A 17824-nucleotide genomic window follows, 5' to 3' on the forward strand; every position below is an offset into this window, starting at 1 on the left:
TCTTCGCAATACTCTTGGAACGCGTTGGATGTGAACGCTGTTCCCCGATCAGAGATAATTCGTCGTGGGTTCCCAAAAACAGCCGCTTGCTTCTTCAGTCGATCGATAACATCCGCGGTATCAGTAGATCTAGTAGGATAAAGCCACGTAAACTTCGTGAACGCATCCACTACTACAAAGATGTGTGCGTATCTTTTCTTTGTAGCTGTCATAGGGCCCGCATGGTCAATATGGTAAGTGTCTAACGGTGTGTCACCTTTGTCTAACGGATTTAGATATCCCTCTTGCTTGCCCAATTTTCGTTCGGCTAGGATACAATCGAGACAGTTAGATACCACATGCTCGACCTTTTTACGTAGCCCCTTAAACCAAAAGTCCTTCTTGACTATAGCTTCTGTTTTGGTGACCCCAAAATGCCCACGCTCGTGCGCCTGCCTGACTACCTGAACCTGCATAGCCTTCGGTACTACTATTAACACATCATCCTTACACTCTTTATACAAAATATTGTTCCTTATTACATACCCATCGACCTGATTGCACGTTGCGGCGTCTAAAATCCTACGGACTTCAACGTCCTTGTTCTGTGCACTTCTCAACCGTGCAATCAGCCCGTCTTCACTTTCCGTTACATACATAGTGCTCGGCAGGGGGTTTCTACTCAGAGCATCCACATGCTGCATGCTTTTACCTGGCCTATGACACACCTGATACTTAAACTCGTCTAGTAACAAGGCCCATCTGGCTACACGCGCACACAAATCTTTCTTTTTCATTGTCATAGCAAACGCTTGGCAATCCGTGACGATAGTAAACGGCATACCTAACAGATATATTCTAAACTTGTTCAACGCTTTTACAATTGCTAGTACTTCCAGTTCGTAACTGGTGTACTTTGCCTCGGCGGGAGTTGTTTTTCCGCTGGCAAAGTAGACCGGATGGAATTTTCCATCGTCCAGATCTAGTTGCATTAAAATTGCTCCGTAACCCTCTGCGGACGCGTCTGTATGCAACTCAGTCTCCGCGCCCATTCTATACAACTTTAACACTGGTTCGTTGACAAGCGCTGTTTTCAAGATTTCAAAGGCCTCTACTTCTCGATCGCCGAACTGAAATTTTACCTCCTTTTTCAACAAATCCGTCAAAGGCTTAGCAATCTTCGCGTATCCCCTAATAAATTTTCGAAAGTACCCCGTAAGTCCCAAAAAACTCTGAACCTTTTTAACAGATGTTGGCTTGGGAAAGTTTGCTACTGCCCTAGTTTTATGTGTAGACGGCCTTATGGTATTTTTTGAGACTATATACCCCAAATATTCAATTTCCTGCTGCAGAAAACGACATTTTCCCCAGTTTATAATTAGCCCATACTGCTCAGCTAACTCTATGACCATTTGCAAACGTTCCCACGCCTCCTCTAAATTCTTTGCAAGAATAATAATGTCATCCATATACACGATAACAATACCTTTACCTACTAGTTCCTTAAAGATCATCGAAATATACTTCTGAAACACAATGGGTGAAATCTTTAAACCAAACGGCAACTTCAAAAATTCATATTGCCCCGATGGCGTAACGAAAGATGTATATTTTCGGCTGTCTTTGTCTAAACACACGTGAAAAAAACCATTCTTTAAATCCAACGTTGTGAAAAACTGAGTACCTTGCAATGCATCTAAAATATCATCAATTAAAGGCAATGGGAAATGTGGACACTCAATAAGTTCATTAAGCTCGCGAAAATCAACACAGACTCTGATAGAACCATCTTTCTTTCTAACTACAACTATGGGACTTGCATATTCTGAGTTTGACGGTTTTATTGTACCTTCATTTGTCCATAATTCCATCAACTCGTCCACCTCTTTTTTCTCCGAAGGCGCCAATCTTCGCGGCCTTCGAACCACAGGTTTGTCACTCTTTAAAACGATTTTTGCCGTTATCCCAACGTCCCGCTTTTTCTCCGGCCTATACCCCCTAACGATATCGCGAATCGCTTCACGATAATGCGGTTCCCGTACGTGTGTTAGGTCTGTTTCGTCGGTCTGTTCTACCACGTTAACTCTAAACACATCCGGCACGTCTTTGTTAGTCTGTTCGTCAAGCCGCAAGAAAGTCACTTCGCCTCGTTTAACCCGTAACTCTACCTGATCCAGAAAATCAGTGCCTAACAACAGGCCGTGCTTCGTCAATATTTTGTTTGAAACAACGTGCAAAGTGATTGGCAGTTTACACCCATCAACCGTCATTACCTTGGTGAATTCACCCCAGGTCTCATTGCCAGCGGAACCAACACCGTCGAACTTAAGCGTGCATTTACCTAGGGGTGGTGACCCTAACCTCGCATACTCGTCTGATCGAATGAACGTGAGATCACTACCCGTATCCACTAGTGCCACAAACCTACAATCATCTATCGCCACTTCCTTCACATACTTCCCCTTTTCGGATCTTGACACTACGCAAGTCTCTTTCGGTCGTGCCGTACACCTCGCTGCAATATGTCCAAATCCGCTGCACTCGGAACACCTAACACCTTCTCCCCTCTCCGGACACTTAACACTTAGATGATCCTCACTACCGCAAATGAAGCATCTTCTTTTCTTCATTGCATCTACAGATTGACTGGGCTTCCCGTTCTTCTGGGTTTTAGCCGGCTTCACAATCGACTTTATTCTGCGACTCTTCTGCTCTTCGTACATCACTAACCTCTTCCTCAACTCTTTGATTGATGTAGCGCCGTACAATATAGCCTTATTGTTCTCGTCGTCTATTATTCCATCCACGATGTATTCCACCTTTGCTTCCTCCTCTATGTCCACATGGTTGGCTATTTCGAGCATGCGGTACATGTAAGCCAAACATGCTTCATCACTCTCCTTTTTTGTTTCTTCAAGTTTCTGATGTACTTGCCTACTGTTGACTTTCCTCGAAAATTCTTTCACTAGCCCCCTCTTCAACTCATGCCAAGTCCTGGCATGACACTCGAAGCTCGCAAATATTTTCGCTGATCCCTTCAGCAGCTTCCTCGCGTAGACTGCCTTCTGCCCATCCGACCACATGCACGTATCAGCGACTTCCTCGAACGACTCGAACCATCGTTCGACATTTTCACCTTTGTTGCCACTAAACGACTCTAATGCATCTTCGACGTCTCTAAAACTCAGTGTCGAACCAACACATGCCCTTCGACAATATTCATCACGGTCCTGATACACCCTTCGCGTACCTCTCTTGTATCCTCTTGCGTCTTTTTTGTCATCTTCATACTCACTTTCGTCGTCGCTTTCTTCTTCCGACGATATGTCATTACCATCCATGGCCGCTTGTAGCCGTGCGCGTAATTCTACTTTTCTTCCCGTCGTTTTTAAACCCAAACTAGCGAGGCGCTCCTTCAACTCCTTCGTATTCATTTTCTCAAAATTTTCATCTTCGTTACAATCACGCTCAGCTCTCTGTACATTTCCTAAATCTCGTTGACCGGTTAGCTCTTCACCGCCCGTCGATCCCTTAGGATACGATTGTCCAGCCCTACACGCCCGATTCAGCCTTGCAATCAGCACTGACCTCGCACCAGATATAGGGAGGTTCATTCGTGCGAGCTTACTCCTCAGCTCCTCCAGCGTCGAACCCTCTTCACCCGACAATCGTTCGTCCCCAACGTTTGCCATTTTTCACACTACACAAACTTAAACAGTCAACGATATCGTCTTTTATCGCACCGCATACCGGTAAATTCACAACTAGCTCGAATAGCTCTGTTAAACCGTTTCGTTTTCTGTCTTGTCCAATCCCGGACGAGCCCCCAAAAATGTAATATCGTGATATAATATATTTACAAGGAATGGGTGATACAGATGTTAATCGGACAGAAAAAGACGATTGTTGTTCAACCTGAACTATTCACACCAAACGTACAGAAAACAGCACAACTAAATAATCAGATAACGACTCGACTTTCACAAAATGCAATCAACACTCTCTCGGCAACGCCACTCGCAAACTCCGTTTGTTGATTCCTTTTCTCCCGTCCCTTGGCAATCGCTCGTGGCCAAGATCACGTAGGTCTCCTCTTTCCAAAACTACGCGATCAAAAACAAACGCCTCGGCTCTCGCGACATTCCACGCGGTTCACCCGCCAACTCCCAGGCCTCTCACTCACGATACTACATATATACATTAACTATTTTTATATGTGTGTACAGAACTGATGGCGAACTCATCAACCATTTTCTGAACGACGGATGGAAGAACATGAATAGCAATCCACACAGTGGAACTGTAAAGTATTTGTACGCCACTCACGAAACCAAACACTGATGCTATCCACCTGTAAACAAACAACATTTATAACTATGCATATCATTTTCACTTATGTTCATCACTATATATATATACACGCATGTTGTAAAGTAGGCGATATTTATAACATTCACTTCCATTGATAATGCAAGTGACTCATAAAAATAAGCCGTCATATTTACCATTGCACGCGCATATATGTATATATACTCGAAAACAAGGTACATTTGTGATATTTATTCCTATTGATGATATATACTTATATATTTATAACAATAAAACAAATCTCATTTATACTACTTACCAATACGTACGCATATATGTATATAATTACAATCCAAGTAGTATTCATAATATTTATTTTCACTGATAACAAGTACGTAAAACCTAAAATAAAACAAAGGTTTTAACAATAAAAAAAAACAAAAAAAAAAAAAGAAAAAGGGGAAGAAGAAAAAAGGAAAGAAGAAAAATATAACATTGTTAGGGAAGTGATACATTTACATTGTACATGAGAGTGTGTGTGTAAGGGCCAGAGGGCGTCAAGGTCTTAGTGGAGACAAAAGACTGTTGCCAGATGTTAGAAGAATCTAGGATAGTCGGTTGGCGACCAGCGTGCGTGCAAGACGTTCTTCAGAGAGTAATATAGATGTATAACTGTTGTGTGGGAAATGTAGGCAATAATTTGTATTCCCATATCCTCGAATTTCCTTAACAAATATATATAAATATAAAATTTTCTTTTTCTATAAAAGGTTATTCCTATTTCTGATAAACTCGAGAAATGAAAACATTATACCATGATACACTGACACAAAGATACACCACACAGAAGAAACTAATAGAGAACGCTTTAAGCTTGGCAAACTTACCGCCCGACGAATTTGCATACACCATAACCAAAACCCAGGACACATGGCTTTGATCGCAGGAGAAGCGGTCCATATAGTCAAATGCATTCCGGTACAAGTAAAGGTACGACATACAACAAAATGCTACTCGGAACTACCCGTTTGGCAAAGGAATCGCACCACAGGAACTCCGCCCGGACGTGCGCCAAACGTGGCGATATTCAGCACCATCGTCGTTGGCCACGAGCGGAATGTATACCCAAAAGACCTCGATGCACTACGGGACCACGTCATGTTCCCGGCAGAAAATCTGCAGTCTTGAACGCATTGGCCAGAGGAGCAACAGGAAAAACAATCGTCCCTGGAACAGTAAACATCCTGGGAATGATGGACAAAACACATTAACGACAATAGCGAAAAATACCGTATCAAGCTTATGGACTGGTTTTATGGAATTTGGAACTGTCAGTGCAGCAATATTTGGAATACTCGCAATATTTAAACTAATCAAGACAATAATATATATAGCCGCACACGGATACCAGTTACGTGAAACTTACGAATGCGGAATCGCCCTATTAGGAGCAATATGCGGCTCAGTCACCCACCCGCTACTATACCTCAAAAGAAGACGAAATATCGATGATCAAACAGCACAACCTCAAGGGATATCGATAACACCGGTAGTCACTCAACTACCAACGACATCTACGTCCGCCTTGAGCGAACTCAGAGATACCATCAGTCAAATTTCCTTTGGAAATTTGAACTCCAAGGGCGGGGATGTCACGTCCCGCGCTCCGCACGCGCCGTAACAAGAACAAGAAAACCATTCTATACAAAACACGCGAATAAGGATTTGAATGCACAAAGGAACACACGGCACTACGAAACGAAAGGAAGGATTAACAAAACGAGGGCGATTAACGGATCCAACCAATAAACAAAATACATATACACACAATTCTAAATAAACCAGGAAATAAGAATAACTACAAAAGGGGAAAATAATTGAAACGCCAGGAATATATATATATATATATAAATATATTTCAATCAATCAATTTGGAGAGTTACATATAAGTATAAACATATATGCCGAACATGTAATAACCTAGTAAATATTAGAGACAGTGCTTCCAATACTATGCAATAAATACAATATTATCAATTTATGAAATATAAGTATACATGAAGTCAAAAACTAATAGTTTAACGAATACATAAAACATACAATATTGTATTATTAAAGAAATGAAGGTTACATTGTCAGAAATATATATATGTGTGCGAATTCTATCAAACCGATAATCTAAGATACATACCTAAACTAGCCTACATTCCGGTAAAGAATTATAAAATAAGAACTATATTACGGAACATGCATGTCTATATATAAATATATAAATTATATTCTAAACTAAACTACTATTAATGTATGCGCATTCTACATTATTGATTCAAATCGATAATCTAAGATACATACTTAAAACTAGCCTACATTCCGGTAAAGGATAAATAAATAATTGACATTTCATTTCGTATGAATACTACACTGCCAGGAGAAATATGCATATGAATACGTATATATATATATATATATATATATGTATGTGGGCGCGTATGTTTTATATTATCGAATACTCTATAAAATAAACTACTCAAAACAATAAATAACGCAATCGAAGAATTACAAAACATTAGCCATATTAAAATGACACACAACATAAATATATATATATATATATATATATATATACGTATATTCACACGAACAATACTTTTGTCACTTTAAAACAATATTAATAAATAAATGTTCTAATTGCAGTAGAATAAGGAAAAACGAGCGGCAGACGGAAAATTACTTCGATATCAAGCAGAACTAAAGACCCTTCACTATAACTTTACTGATGACATTTATGAGCAGCCATGTTAGATTTACACGCGTATGGCGACAGGAATATTAGGGATTAATGGAAGTCAGTCGCGAGAAATAAATCATGAAAACACATTGTTAACACTTTTCTTTAATAAAATCTGTGCGCAACTACAAATGTAAAAAATATATATATGTCGGAGATGAAAGAACACCGGAGTCTGTAATTGAACAATTGTAGTTATTCAATCCGATTGTAATTGTTCGAGAGTTGTGATAATGAGCTTGGGCTCGAGGCGACAGCCAGTCGCCGAATGTGCGTATCTCAACAACCCTCTGGATGAGGATATATACATGGAGCAACCAGAACTCTTTAGAGTTCCAGGTAAAGACAGAACTAAATTTGTGTGTAAGCTCAAAAAGAGCCTGTATGGACTGAAGCAAGCTGGAAGAATGTGGTTTAGACACATCAATAGCATTTTAAGAGGTTGGAGTCTGAACCCATGCGTGAGTGGTCCATGCGTGTATGTGGATGCGTCTAAAAAATTTATTGTAGCTGTGTATGTGGACGACATCCTTGTGTTTGGGACGAATGAGTGGATTGAGATATTCAAAACTAGGATTAAGGACAAATTAGATGTTAGAATGCTAGGTGTAGACACTCAATTTCTGTCCATCCACCTGAGTAAGCCAAACAGCACCACTGTAGTATTCGATCAATCTGTACAGATAGGTCAAATGCTGGATCTGTTTGACATTACTCGTGAGGTTGGGGTGGTGGGAGTGTCGACACCGCTAGCTAGAGAATGTGAGGCTGGTTTTGATATTGAACGTGATGAGCCTTTCGACAGTAAATTATATGAACAAGCTGTGGGGCACATAATGTATGTAGCTACTGTAAGTCGTCCTGATGTTGCGTGTGCAATAGGGAAACTAAGCCAAAGATGCGCGAATCCGACTGTATCCGATTGGAAAGCAGTGAAGCGGGTATTCAGATATTTACTAAAGACCAAAGACTTGAAGTTAGTATACCAAAGGACCGGGCAACCTCTGAAGGTGTTTTGCGACTCGGATTTTGCGGGTTGTACGGTAGACAGGAAATCCAGGAGCGGGTATGTGTTCATACTCGCTGGTGGTGCGATATCCTGGCTATCCAAAAAACAACCGATTATAGCTCAATCGACGTGCGACGCGGAATTTGTGGCAATGCAGGAAGCAGCAAGGGAAACAGTGTGGATTTCTTTACTGTTAAAGGAATTGGGTCAACTGTCGTATTGCCCTCGCCCCTGCAAGATATTCTGCGATAATATCGGAGCTATTTCATGGTCAAAGGACGAAATAGTTGCTGAGAGTTCTAAGCACGTCCAAGTGCGTTACTTTTACGTTAAGAACTGCGTATCGAGGGGGATACTAGATTATACTTATGTACCTAGTCCTGAGAATGTGGCTGACATTCTCACCAAAGGCCTAAATAGGATTAAGACTCAGCAATTTACCAAAGCTATGGGGCTTGTAGAAACTAGCGATCAAAGGGGAGTGTTGAGAAATGTTAAGTTGGTACGATCGCTGCTTACTACAAGCTAAGTTGGTACGACTTCTAACGACGCTCTTTTGTCTTAGAAGTCGACCACGTTGTTCTATTGACTTGGAGATTCCTGTGTGGTAAGACGTGTTATAAGACTGAAATATATTGGAGAAAACGAATCTAAGTGAACCGTTATTTTATAAACCCAAAACCTTATTAAATAACAATCAAAGCCATGTGTCCTGGGTTTTGGTTATGGTGTATGCAAATTCGTCGGGCGGTAAGTTTGCCAAGCTTAAAGCGTTCTCTATTAGTTTCTTCTGTGTGGTGTATCTTTGCGTCAGTGTATCATGGTATAATGTTTTCATTTCTCGAGTTTATCAGAAATAGGAATAACCTTTTATAGAAAAAGAAAATTTTATATTTATATATATTATATTTTTTTCTTTCCTTTTTTTTCTTCTTTTTTTTTCTTCTTCCCCTTTTTCTTTTTTTTTGTTTTTTTTTTTTATTGTTAATACCTTTGTTTTATTTTAGGTTTTACGTACTTGTTATCAGTGAAAATAAATATTATGAATACTACTTGGATTGGAATTATATACATATATGCGTACAAAATCCATTTCTACATGTTAGATATAATAATATAACAATACTACGTAGATTAATACATAATAAAATATCCTTTTACTCCGGTTATATTTATTACTAACTCTCAATTAATCTATCTTAATTATTTTCTAACCGCTTTCTATATTTATCAGCTATTTTATTTCTTCTTGTTAATCTGCGAAATCTATGCATGTACACTTCCTTGTATGGTGATTGATTGTTCACGAGGTAAGTTGCACTTTCACTGTTTTCGTTATTCGTTGAACTAACACGTTTTACATTCAAACAGTAATTGGAACACTCGTAATAAACTTCTTTTCTTTTTCCAAGTTTCCGCTATCTGTGTCATTCGACGAACAGTGCCACGCCTCCACAGCACCGTTATAACATTTAGCGATGCTGCTCTTTGCATTAAGGCAATTGAAGTTAATTCGTTCGTTTATTTTCAGCTGGTACATGGTGTTCCGCAAGCAGGGAGCCATAACCTATTTTGCATGTAGACCTTCTTGTATGATGATTACTTGTTTACAAGGTAACTTTCACTTCCCCTCTTTTAATTATTTATTGAATCGACATGTTGTATATTCAAACAATAATTGGAGTACACATAATAATTTTCCCTTTTTCTTTTTAGGTTTTCGCTATCTGTATTATTCGACGAACAGTGTTACACCTCCTTTTGATTTATCCATAATATAATTATAACATTTAGTAACCTTGTATTTTGCACCGAGACAACTGAAACTAATTTATTCACTTATTTTAGGTAGCTGTCATACATTGTGTTCCACGAACAACGATCCATAACCTATACTTGCACGTACACTTTCTTGTATGTTGATCACTTCACTTTCACAAGGTAACTTTCACTTTCACTAGTTAATTGTTCATTGAGTTAACACGTTTTATATTTAAGCAATAATTGACACACTTCACTAGTTAATTGTTCATTGAGTTAACACGTTTTATATTTAAGCAATAATTGACACACGTATAATAATTTTCCTTTTTCCTTTTAGGTGTTCGATATCTGTATTATTCGACGAACAGCACTATAACATATACTACCGCACTACGTTGCCCACTGAAATCGCTTTATTCATTGCTTATTTCGATTATGCGCTAGTTTTAACTTGTTTAAATGCACCGTTCGCGGAATCCCTTTTACTTCGATCTTGACGTTTTGGTTCTGCAAGATTTCTAGCACTTTGTATGGTCCAGTATATTGATCGGAGAATTTTCCTTTACTGGGTTCTTTTAGTAAATATATCGAATCTCCTACTTTAAAATCTTGGGGGTTGATTCGTCGGTCGTAATATTCTTTTGATCTTAGTTTGGATTTTATCAAATTTTCTCTTGCCATTCGTTGTACGGTGTTAATTTTATCGAACAGATCTTCGAGATATTCTGCGTAAGTTGGTTCCATGTTCTCTTCGATTATTACTTCACCAGTAGGTTCTCTGGCTAGATGTCCAAAAACTAATTCGTGCGGGGAGAATTTCGTTCCTTCGTGTACAGAGGTATTATAGGAAAACATAGCTAATTCTACCCATTCGTCCCAATTTTTGGAATTTTCAATGTATAATTTGAGATATTCTATCAGCACGTGGTGAGATCTTTCGATTGAACCGTTACTTTGTGGATGATATGCCGTCGTGGTATATTGTTTGATGCGGAATCTCTTTGCTACTTTCTTCATTAGTGAGGATGTAAAGTTCGTTCCTTGATCAGTGAGAATAGCTCTCGGTGACCCGAAACGACAAATAAATCGCTTTACAAAAACGTCCGCTATCTCCGCTGAAGAGATTCCTCCTAGTGGAATCCCAATTGAGTATTTTGTTAATAAGTCTTGGATAGTTGATATATATTCGTTTCCCTTTTGGGTTTTTGGTAATGGACCTATAATATCCATACTAACCTTATCGAACGCTTTACCTGGTGTGTCTGTAAGTACCATTGGTTGCTTTGCTTTTATTCTTGTGAGTTTCTTCAATTGGCATTCCTTACATGTTATTACGTAATCTTGAATTTCCTTTTTCATATTTTCCCAATAGTAATGTTGTCGTATTCTTTGATAAGTTTTTGTTATTCCTTTGTGTCCTGCTACGCTTGATTCATGTTTTTCTCGTATTATGTTGTTCCGCGCTTCCACAGATGGGGTAATTACTTCCCCAGTGCAAATGGTGATGGTTAAGGTTTTTTCCATAAATATTTCCTTTAATTTTCTGATTGTATATCGCCAGGGTATTTCCTCCAAGTTTCCTTTGCTAATGCTGAACGAAGTTAACTGTTTTTCATTTACTGCGTCTAATAGAGATCTTAGCGAGTTTAATAAATTTTCTGGTGTTATTGGAATATTTCTATTTTCCTTTATCGGTAGGAATACAATGTATTTTCCAGAATCGTAATTCAATCTTGCTTTTTCTAACATTAAATCTTCATAACGAGGTAATTTTCCCGTTTCCTTCATTTCTAAGGCTCCTTTATCTATCGGATTGCCATGTATATCTATAAATACTACTTTATGGTCATTTACTCTCGCAATTGAGTCTCGGGTTTCTGAAATTCTTAGTTCCGCAATTATCGTAGGTCTCGTGTCCTTTTCTCGTTGTTGAATTAGTTCTGGAATTACAGTGGAGGTCTCTTTTTCGCTTGTTGTATCCGTGCCTTCTTTTTCTCGATTGGTTATTTCTCTATCTGTACTTACATCGATTTCTGCTAATGCTTGGTCTAAATATTTTATGGGGGTTTCTTCTATTGTAAAATGTTTTCGGTTAAAACCCTTTCCTTGATTTTTAGAATCACTGGATTGAGGCAAGACGTGTGGTTTAGCTTCGAATATGGGAGAGTCTTCGGTTGACGTATCTATTTCGAATCTTTTTGAGACAGGATAGCGAATCGGTGAGACTTCCTCTCTCTTTCTGATTGGTAAACAAACTTCCGGAGGGTTCCTAGATAATGCGTCTGCGTTTGCGTTCGCCCTGCCTTCTTTGTATACAATATCAAATTCGAAGTCCGATAACTTTAATTTCCATTTCCAAATTCTTGAAGTAGGATCTTTGATAGAATGCATCCACACTAAAGGTTTATGATCGGTTACGATGGTAAACTTTCTTCCGTAAAGATACGGTCGGAAGTGCATTGCGCTGCAAACAATTGCCAGACACTCCTTTTCTATGGTAGAGTAGTTTTGTTCGGCGGGATTTAATAGCCTTGAGGCATACGCAATCGGCAAATCCTTTCCGATTGGCCCTTGACTCAGTACACCGCTTATTGCATATCCTGATGCGTCTGTAGTAAGGTTAAAGGGTTTAGAAAAGTCTGGATATTGCAGGATGGGTTTCGTCACTAACGCTGTCTTTAAATTATTGAATGCGTTTTCTTGATTTTCTGTCCATTTAAAGGGAGTGTCTTTCTTTAATAGTTGTGTCAATGGTTTCGCGACCTTGGGGAAATCGGGGTATAAATCTTCTGTAATATCCTGCTAGTCCCAGAAATTGTTTGATATTTTTCGCCCTCTTTGGTCGTGGAAATTTTGATACGGCTTCGACTTTCTTTGGGTCGGGTTTCACGCCATCCTCACTAATTATATGTCCTAAATAATTCACCTCGTGTCGTAAAAATTCGCACTTATCAGGTTGTAATCGTAATTTAGCTTTCCTCAGTCTTTCCATTAATTTATTAAATTTAATTTCGTGTTCTTGGAGAGACGTGGAATAAATCGCTATGTCATCCAGATAGACGAATAGTTCTATTCCTTGCAGACCAGATAATATTGAATTCATCAAACGTTGAAATGTTGCTGGGGCATCTTTTAATCCAAAGGGCATTCTTTTGAATTGAAAATGCCCGTATGGTGTCGAAAATGCAGTTTTGTGGGCATCTTCCTGTGACATACAGATCTGGTGAAAGCCCGATGCCAAGTCAAACGTGGAAAAATATTTTGCACTTCCTAATTGATCCAATATTTCTGTAATGTTGGGTAGTGGGAAGGCATCGCCAATCGTTTTATCGTTCAATTTTCTATAATCGATGACTAATCTCCAGCGCTTATTTCCTTGCGAATCGGGTTTTTGGGCACAATCCATAACGGGGAGTTATATGGAGATATTGATGGTTCCACTACGTCCGTATCTAGTAGTTCTTGGACCTGTCGATTTATTTCTTCTCGATGTATTGGTGGATATCGATACTGTTTAGTATTGATGGGTATATTATCCGTTGTAATTATCCTATGTTCCAGAACTTCGGTTGCTTCCAATGTATCTCCTGGAATATGAAACCTATCTTGATTATTACGAATCAATTTTCTAGCATTTTCCTTTTCTTCTTCGTTCAAATGTTCGAGTCGTAGTAACTCATTTATTTTATCGTATCTACTTTCCTCCGATCTTAGAACTGTATTGCACGCTGTCCTAGGAAGCGGGGGGCGGGGGGGGGGGATTTTCAAATTCTTTAATTACCATCGTTGGTGTTGTAAATACGTAATCTCTCGAAGTAGTATTTATTACTCTTATGTAACCTTTTCCTTTATGATTCCTCACAACTGCATTACCAACATAGATTCCCTTGTTCGGCTCGATTCTTGGAATAAATCCCTCTTTTATCTCTGGATTAGCGATATTAATCGAACACGTTATTGAACTTCGCTTCGGTATAATTATTTTTTCTTTAGTATCGAAGGGAATATAAATATTTCCCCATCTGATATGTTTTCCCTCATAATCTAAACGAGCCTTACAACCTGCAAAAAATTCGGATCCTAGGATTCCGTCTTGATCGATTAGCAATGAATCATCGACTACATGAAAAACAACCGGATGGCCCGCAACCTGTATTACCGTCTGCCCTAAGAAGACCAGGCTCGTTGCCGTAATTCCTCGCACTTCGATTGATTCCTTTTCGTCGATGATGGCTGAATCGAGTATAGCAGGTTTCTTGATAATGTTGATTTCCGATCCAGAGTCTAATAATAAACTCGTCTTAGTCTTTAGATCTGGGGAAACTATTCGTGCAGTTGGGGTCGTTGGGGAATCGTTAAATTTTATTGAAATAATTCGGAGAGGTCGCCTTCCGAATCTGAATTCAACTCCTGATGATTTTCCTTCGCCGGTTGCTTGTGCTTCACTCTTTTCCTTTTGCCTTGAGATTCTGGATTCTCTGTCTGTGACCTCGTTTGGTTGTGGGATGACTCCCCCACAATATTTAGTGGTTGTTCGTTCGATCTTATGGTCGGCATTGCGTTCGCTCTGTCTCTCGTTATGGGTGGTGGAGTCGATCTCGCGGGGGTGGCTGTCCTTGTTGTGTTTGTTGCCGTCGGCGCCGGTCGCCTGGTTGCCGCCTGTACTCTTGGGCGATTCGGCGTATCGTTCCTTCGTGGCTCGCCCCATTCTCCCGAAGGACGTGTTTGGTTTCCCGATGGTCTCGAAGCATAGGGTACGATTAATCCGGCATCTACTCGGGCTTTAAATTTGTAACAGTCTTTCACTAGATGCCCGGGTTTTTTGCAATAGTTACACGTGATATTTTGTCTTGTAGAATTCAAAAAATTCTGCGATGGAGGTAGCGATCTTCGATCTTGGCGGTTGTTCCTGATATTGTTGTTAGTGTTCGAAGGATGTGCGTTGTCGCGTCTGTAATAGTTCGAGGGTGTCGGTCGTTGGGGTCGCGTTCTATCGGTTATTTGTTTCAATTCGTGTGTTGCTTTGACGGCTTGACGATACGCATCTTCTAAAGTATGGTACCCTGCTATTTTTACTCGCACATATACCTCGTTCGGAAGTCCTTTAACGAAAGCTTCTTTCGTTTCCCAATCTATAGTATCTTGGATATCGGGGGATATGATGCCGTAGTCGCCTCTTTCTCCGTCCATTATTGCCAATCTAAGATTTCTAACGCGATCCATATAATGTAATATGTCTTCCCCGGGTCGTTGAAATATCGTTCCTAATTCCCCTTTATATTCGTTAAGAAATTTCTTTGGGCCGAATAGATCCTTTAATTTGTTTCCGAAATCGTTTAGACTCATTAATTCTGTGTCTTCGATGGCGAGGAGCGCGTGTCCACGGAGCTTATTTACTAACAATTTCACCAATTGAGGTTCTTGATATCTGGGAATCATATTTCGCGCGCGCTCACAAGCTCTTAAAAAGTGGAATACCGATGGTCGATATCCGTCAAACACTGGCACCGATTCGATCGCATCTTTTAGCTTAATTGGCTGGGTATGTCCACTCGGCTGGACCGTCTCTTGTTGCGTTGTCGGCGGCGATACGGGTGTTTTAGGTTCTTGTTTTGTTTTAAGTTCGAATAAGCCGCTTTGTAATTCGGCGAGTTTTGCACTCATATCGCGAAAGTTCGCATCCCATGCTTTAAGCTTTTCCGACAATGTCAAAACCATTTCTTCGTCCAACGATTCCACTACACTCGCCATTGTTTCTTAAATATTTGTTAAATATATATATTAATCAAGATAGACTAACTAAATATTAACGACAAGACATGACTGAACTCGGTGCAAAGGAATAAAGTTATGCTACACGAAATAACTGGTAACACAATACACAAAACATTAACTAAATTAAACGAGACTTACATAAATGCAAGTCACGTATAATCGAAACAATGACTATTGAAATTCGGTAACAATACAATCCACGCTATCGCATTAAAGTAGCACACGGTATTGACACACACAATATCATGAAACACAAAACAATATTACAAAACACTTCTAAATAAAATTATAGTGATTAACAATTAATTAGTTATTTCAACAACACGTTACTGTTGACATTAAACCAACGCCATACCAAAGAGACACGCGAGCGACCATGTTGAAAAATTCGTCGCGCGCACATACAAATAACAGCCAATGCAATACAATACAGCATCATAATAGCAATGTTAGGTACTAATAAAAAAAAAAAAAAAAAAAACAAGAAAAAGGGGGAGAGAGTTAAGGAAACTATATATAATAAATAACAACTAACATAATTATAACATATTATACATATTATATTATATACAGGGATACAGTATTCGTACAAAGGAACAGATCCAAACGAAAATTATATATATAAAAAAATAAATAAATAGTATATATATGTAATATCGTGATATAATATATTTACAAGGAATGGATGATACAGATGTTAATCGGACAGAAAAAGACGATTGTTGTTCAACCTGAACTATTCACACCAAACGTACAGAAAACAGCACAACTAAATAATTAGATAACGACTCGACTTTCACCAAATGCAATCAACACTCTCTCGGCAACGCCACTCGCAAACTCCGTTTGTTGATTCCTTTTCTCCCGTCCCTTGGCAACCGCTCGTGGCCAAGATCACGTAGGTCTCCTCTTTCCAAAACTACGCGATCAAAAACAATCGCCTCGGCTCTCGCGACATTCCACGCGGTTCACCCGCCAACTCCCAGGCCTCTCACTCACGATACTACATATATACATTAACTATTTTTATATGTGTGTACAGAACTGATGGCGAACTCATCAACCATTTTCTGAACGACGGATGGAAAAACATGAATAGCAATCCACACAGTGGAACTGCAAAGTATTTGTACGCCACTCACGAAATCAAACACTGATGCTATCCACCTGTAAACAAACAACATTTATAACTATGCATATAATTTTCACTTATGTTCATCACTATATATATATACACGCATGTTGTAAAGTAGGCGATATTTATAACATTCACTTCCATTGATAATGCAAGTGACTCATAAAAATAAGCCGTCATATTTACCATTGCACGCGCATATATGTATATATACTCGAAAACAAGGTACATTTGTGATATTTATTCCTATTGATGATATATACTTATATATTTATAACAATAAAACAAATCTCATTTATACTTCTTACCAATACGTACGCATATATGTATATAATTACAATCCAAGTAGTATTCATAATATTTATTTTCACTGATAACAAGTACGTAAAACCTAAAATAAAACAAAGGTTTTAACAATAAAAAAAACAAAAAAAAAAAGAAAAAGGGGAAGAAGAAAAAAGGAAAGAAAAAAAATTTAACATTGTTAGGGAAGTGATACATTTACACTGTACATGAGAGTGTGTGTGTAAGGGCCAGAGGGCGTCAAGGACTTAGTGGAGACAAAAGACTGTTGCCAGATGTTAGAAGAATCTAGGATAGTCGGTTGGCGACCAGCGTGCGTGCAAGACGTTCTTCAGAGAGTAATATAGATGTATAACTGTTGTGTGGGAAATGTAGGCAATAATTTGTATTCCCATATCCTCGAATTTCCTTAACAAATATATATAAATATAAAATTTTCTTTTTCTATAAAAGGTTATTCCTATTTCTGATAAACTCGAGAAATGAAAACATTATACCATGATACACTGACACAAAGATACACCACACAGAAGAAACTAATAGAGAACGCTTTAAGCTTGGCAAACTTACCGCCCGACGAATTTGCATACATCATAACCAAAACCCAGGACACATGGCTTTGATCGCAGGAGAAGCGGTCCATATAGTCAAATGCATTCCGGTACAAGTAAAGGTACGACATACAACAAAATGCTACTCGGAACTACCCGTTTGGCAAAGGAATCGCACCACAGGAACTCCGCCCGGACGTGCGCCAAACGTG

The sequence above is a fragment of the Bombus vancouverensis genome, unplaced genomic scaffold (genome assembly GCF_051014615.1).
Source record: "Bombus vancouverensis nearcticus unplaced genomic scaffold, iyBomVanc1_principal scaffold0056, whole genome shotgun sequence".
NCBI lineage: Eukaryota > Metazoa > Arthropoda > Insecta > Hymenoptera > Apidae > Bombus > Bombus vancouverensis.